The sequence below is a fragment of the Jatropha curcas genome, chromosome 8, assembly GCF_041381405.1.
Source record: "Jatropha curcas cultivar XTBG-Jc1 chromosome 8, XTBG_Jcur_1.0, whole genome shotgun sequence".
NCBI lineage: Eukaryota > Viridiplantae > Streptophyta > Magnoliopsida > Malpighiales > Euphorbiaceae > Jatropha > Jatropha curcas.
The window spans coordinates 24,522,619-24,528,794 of NC_143158.1; the positions used below are offsets into that span (position 1 = coordinate 24,522,619).

The 6,176-nt window shown below is 29.7% G+C and overlaps 1 long non-coding RNA gene across 1 annotated transcript; it reads left to right on the forward strand.

Annotated features, from left to right (window-relative positions):
• Nucleotides 1-1,715: 1,715 nt before the first annotated feature.
• LOC110009767 (uncharacterized) lies at nucleotides 1,716-4,441 on the forward strand. Its single transcript, XR_002284648.3, has 2 exons — nucleotides 1,716-2,114; nucleotides 4,263-4,441. It is a non-coding gene; the product is annotated as an uncharacterized LOC110009767 (long non-coding RNA).
• The last annotated feature ends 1,735 nt before the right edge of the window (nucleotides 4,442-6,176 follow it).

Consider the following 6,176-nt stretch of genomic DNA (forward strand, 5'->3'; position numbering starts at 1 on the left):
GACCTCATGCCAAAGAATTAACTATCTGTGTATCACAACACAATATGTTGGTGATGATTGGAATTTGAAAAAAAAAATCATTAATTTTTGTACAATTTCAAGTCATAAAGGTGAAATAATTAGCAGACAATTAAAACTTGTTTGCTTGAATTAGGCATGGCCGGTTCAGTGAACCGCAGGTTCCGGTTCACTGAACCGCCAGTTCGAGATGTTTAAAATTTTGAACCGAAACCGACCCTTGAACCTCCGGTTCCGGTTCTGGCACGGTTCGACACGGTTCCGGCGAACCGACGGTTCGAATTACGGTTCCGATTCGGTTCCGGCATTACGTAAATTTTTAAAAAAATAATAAAATTTTGATTCCGAATTCATAAATAAATAATAATTTTAAAATGTTTAAATTTTATTAACTAAATAAATTATTATAAAATTTTAAAAGAAAAACTTCTATTAACTAACTTAGAACTATTATTATATTAAATTTACAAATTTTGCTAATTCACTAATATAGAAAACTATAAATGGAATATAAAATTATTGAAATGAGTTGGAAATTATTATTTTCAAATACTAAGAAAATTATTAAAAAAATCAAATGAAGTAAATTTATGAATGGAAAAAATTGAGATTATAGAAAGAATTTGGAATTAGATGTAAGAAAATAAAAAATAAACAACAGATAATTCCAATATTAAGAAAAATAATGAAATATGGAAATTTGCGAGAATTTTGATTGAGAATAAGAGAAGAGTTATGATATAATTGGTTGTGAAATAAAAAATCATCAACTAATCATATTTATATATGTTTCTCATTTATTAGTTTCCCAAATTGTCCCTTCTAATAAAAAAAATAACAACTATATTTTTGGATAATTTAGTAAATAAATAAATAAATGATTAAAAAATGAATAAAATTTATTTACCAAAAAATAAATTAAAAAACACCTATTGTATCAAAAACTATTCGTTACACTCTTTTTTAATACACTTGAAAGCATTTTTTTTTTTATAAATCAACTATTCATGTACCATTTTTTGTATAAATTAAGTAAAAAAATGTGTATTTTTTTCACCACTTTTTATAATTTATGTACCATTGTACTTCCCTTCACCATAAATCAAATCAACTACAATCAAATAAAGTAATATAATTTTTTTTATAAAAATTTTAAGCTACAATTTTTTTATGCATCCGGTTCAAACCGGACCGGAACTGCCGGTTCCGGTTCATATTTTAAGATTTACATGAACCTTAACCGGCCTTTGAACTGCCGGTTCCAGTTCAAAATTATGAACCGCCGATTCCGGTCCGGTTCCGGTTCGTCTACAGTACGGTTCGGATCCGGTTCGGTTCCGATTAGAACCGAACCGGTGGCCATGCCTAGCTTGAATGAGACTTGGATAAAGCTTTTACTATTACTATTGACAATGCTAGTTCAAATGATGTTGATATATTGAAAATAAAATATTAATTGAAATATTGGTGTATGTAATTGTGATTATCTTCACATGAGATGTATGACATATATTATTAAGGAAAAATTACTATTACATTCCTGTATGTATCGAAATACAACTAGTTCATCCCTACATTTTTAGAAATGCTTTTTAAAGTCTTTATATTTCAATTCCGTATAATATTCGGTCATTATTTTAGCCAATTTGGCAGTTAAATCAATACAAAATATCCTAAATACCCTTACCAGTTTCATGTCTAACCTTTCATCTATTTAAAGGGCTCTCTTTCTCCTCTAGCCTCTTTACCTAAATCATGGATTCTCCGATCCCCTAATTTAATCTTCAAATCTAGTACAATAATAAATTGGATGTTATTGTTTGGTTAGCTAATACAAATAGGTCTCATCTATTACTCACCAAAAACTCCTTTTTGGTCATCACCTCTACCTGCAAACTCAACCTTCTCATGATTCTTCCTCTCATGCTCTCATCTAAATCAGCAGTGGAGGTCGACATGTCAGATTAAACCAGCGGTGCATTAATCTTATTTTGTCAACATTTAGATTTCCTTCGTATTTACCCACTTCACCACCCATATCCAAATGATGGAAACAGAGAGCTAAGCGGCGCGCAATGGTGAAGGATCTCTTATGGGTTTGTTGCTCCTTTCACATTTCTCATAGTCGTAGAAATTTTCTAGCTTGTTAAGCATGTAATTAAGTGTATCTCCTTATCATCTTGGTCAGCAATTCGTTTATAATTTTAATTTTTTGAATTTAAAATATTTTCAGTCAAATTAATCTTTTATTGGGATAAAAAAAAATCCATATTTTGTTTATGGATTCAAGTTATGGTCAAGATTTTGTTTTGCATACGAGTAATTTGCAGACCTGGGTTAGTTCATCATTAACCGATAAACACACTTGCCTTGATGGGTTTGCTAGCTATCATATGGATGGAATTTGAAGGCTGCCATTAAGCATATGATTACTAAAAGCTGCGCAAAGTCACTAGCAAAATGCATTTGCATTTGTTATTTTTCCTCTATTATGTTTTTTTTTCTAGAAAAATCCTATAAATTATTATGAAAATTAAATGTAATTGTTGTTTTGTGTTAATTAAGGTAGATTTTCTATTAGCAGATTCATGTTCTTATTTGTTTAATAGAAGAATCTGTGTGTCAATGAGTTCTTGTGAGTCTCAAGGATATTTTAGGTATGAAATTTTGCTCTCTCATATGACTTTTTTTTTTTATTTTTTTGGTATTGACTAAATGACAAGACACATGAAATCCAATGGAATGACTCAATATCAGACGGAATTGAAATTTAGGGACTTCAAAAAGCATTTTTAGCAAAGCAGAGACTGACTAGTTGTATTTCAATATATACAGGTACATAATAGTAATTTTCCATATTATTAATTTAGTTGTAATGGATGGATTAAAAGATGTGAATGAGTTAGCAACAAGGATGAGGAATGCAGTGAGGTATATTCAGAGTTCTCCAACTAGATTGAAAAAATTTAGAGTGTTTTGAATATGAAAAAATTGAATGCAAGTGATCTTTACGTTTAGACGTGCCTACTAGATGGAATTCTACATATTTAATGCTGAAAGCAACAGAAAAATATGATAGAGCATATGAGAAGTATGAGTCATAAAACCCAACATTTAAGATTGAGTTAGATGAAAAGATTTTCAACCGCTTGGATTGTGAAGAAGCTAGATATGGCTCATATGTTATCTCATTTCTATGAGCTTACTTTGCATATATTTGGTTCAAGATATGTCATATCAAACTTGTTCTTTAGTGATATTAGTTATTTGTGTTTTATTTTGAGTGAATGACAAAACAATTCAGAAAAAAGATGTGAAGCTTATGGGTGAGAAAATGAGGGTCAAATTTGATAAGTATTGGAGTGATATAACCAAAATGACTAAACTTATCTATGTAGCCGTTGTTCTTGATCCTCATGATAAATTAGAGTTTCATGGAATATGCATATGAGAAGATGTATGGCAAAGAAAATGGCGAAAGTTTATTTATAAGTGTGAAAACTCTGTGAAAGAATTGTTTAATGAATATAAAAATATGTATCAACCTCAAAATGGCCAGTCTAGTGACAATGGTGGATTTCAAGTAAGTACAAGTAACATTGATCTTGGTTTAATAAGTGCAAGGCCAAAATCTTTCTGAAGCAACACTACAAAAAGCAAAAACTTTTAGATTTTGATGGTAGAGAAGTAAAAACTAAGTTAGATGTCAATATTAATGAAGTAACTTAAGATGACAAAGAATGTTTTGATGTCTTAAAATGGTCGAAGATGAATGGTTAGAGATATATCGGCAGTTCTTATCGACAATGGCTTCAGAGAGTGCCTTTAGTATCGAAGGAAGAGTGTTTGACTTATTTAGGAGTTTTTTTACTCTTAAAATAGTAGAGGTATTAATATGTGCACAAGATTGGATTAGATCATCTTACTTAAATATTGAAGAAGATTTAGAAGAACTTGAAAAACTTGAGCAAGGTATGTAATTAAATCAAACAATTATTGTTTTTATATTATTTAGTATTTTCATTTGAGCATACATGTTGATTATTGTTTGATTTTAATTTTAGCTCTACCTTCAATTGAAATCACAATTGATGCTATGGTATCAAATGCTATAAGTTAGAGCTTTTTTTTAACAGGTTCATTGATGTTTAATAATTTGTGATCTTCATGTCATTATGTATATAGGCTCCATAATTATATATGATGAACAATTATTAATTTATGTTTCTATCCATTTTTTTTAGGTTTGGAGAAAATGATGGAATTGTGAACTTTTAGGTTAGGGACTTGTCACATGGATGAGATTTGATGATCAAGCTTGAAGTTATTATTGGCTTGTTCTTTTATCACGTGAACTTGATTTATTGTTAAATTATGGGGCAATTTAACAAATATCATATATGAGGTTCCAATTTTAACAAAATGTCAGAAAAGAATACAAATTAAGATAATAACAATTTTGGTCAAAAAAATTTAAATAATACCAAAAATAACCTTACAAGAGATGAATGAAACATTGAAATATTTTGTTTTGTAGCGCCTAATAAAAAATAAAAGGGTACAACAGCAACAGTAAATACGATATAGACATATATGTAGTATATACAGTATGCAAGATATATACGGTATATGTACATATGTAAAACTAATTAAATACGTGTGTGTATATATATATATATATATATATATATATATATATATATATATATTGTATCAATATTAATCTAAATAGAATCGAGAGTCATATCTTGTCTCTTTAAAGTATAAACAAGATCTACCAGTAACAATTTTTCGGCGAGCATTAAACCGCTGATACGTTTATACAAAAACGAAATCACAGAAGAGAAGTGACAGAATAAAAAATAAAAACAATTATTTAGAACAAGAAACAACAGCCGGAAAATATAATCAAAAAATAAAATCAACAAACCCTGTGAATCAAAAAAACAAAACCGTGGAAGAGCAAAAAGAATAAGAAAATATAAAGGCGGTTGAAGAAGTTTCAAAGACTGAAAAAGATCATTCTATTAACGGCAGCACAAAAGGAGAGGAAAAGAAAAAAAAATGAAACACTGGAAAAAAAAGAAATACTGAAATATTCTGTTATGTAGTGCCCGAACAAAAAATAAAAGGGTGTAATAGTAATTGAATAACGTAAATGACATTAATTTAAATTTCAAGGTCAAACTGACATTTTTTAAAATAAAGTTTCAAAAACTGATATTTAGTACAATATCTCTTAATTATTGTCTTTTTTTAGACTTGAATTATGAACTTGTTAAATTTGTGGATTTTTGAATTGTGAACTAATTTTAATTTGTGGATTTTGAATTGTTAATTTGTTATTGTATCGTCAAATGCTTATGAATTTGGATAGTTAGTTATTATTGTAGCTTGTGGATTTTAATTTGATCTGATGATAGAAACTATTTTATTAGGAAATTCACAACTTTTGAATTACAATATTGAATTATTGATTTTTGTCAATACTCCAAAAAAAAAAAAAAGGGTCAAAATAAATTTGGATATTCGGATAACCGAATTAAATTGAATCAAAACTTGCCGTTCGGTCAAATTCAGTTACCAAAGTATTTTCAGTTTGGATAGGTTTAATTGAAAATGTGTATTTTCGATTTTTCATTTTTTGATTCCTTCCTGTTCGGAACCAAACCTCGATTGCTCAACCCTATAGACGACCCGTGTTCTTCATCTGTAAGATGAAAACACCGTATTTATTTGAGAAATAAGTGTGGTCAGCTCACCAATTTCTCAATGATCTCAGCGGCAAAAATGGAACCGCAAAGTGTGTTGAGACGGACCAACTCCCTCACAACCTATCTCACTCAGCGTATTACATGATATGATTTCACATTTCTTGACATAACCAGAACTAGACTCTGCCTGCTGCTAGCTAGTCCAAACCTCACCAGACATGCACTTTTGCTTCTTTCCTGAGCTATGCATCTTATATAGAAAATCCATTAAACAACAAACACAGAAGCATTTGCAGAAAATGAAACAAAAGACAAAAAAAAAAAAAAAAAATGTGAATATGGAGCTCCGATGACGACGATCGACGAGGTGCAGGTGGTTCGACTCGAACTAAAAGCAGCTAGAGAGAGAGAGAGAGAAAGAACTAGTCGCCGCCACAAGGAAAA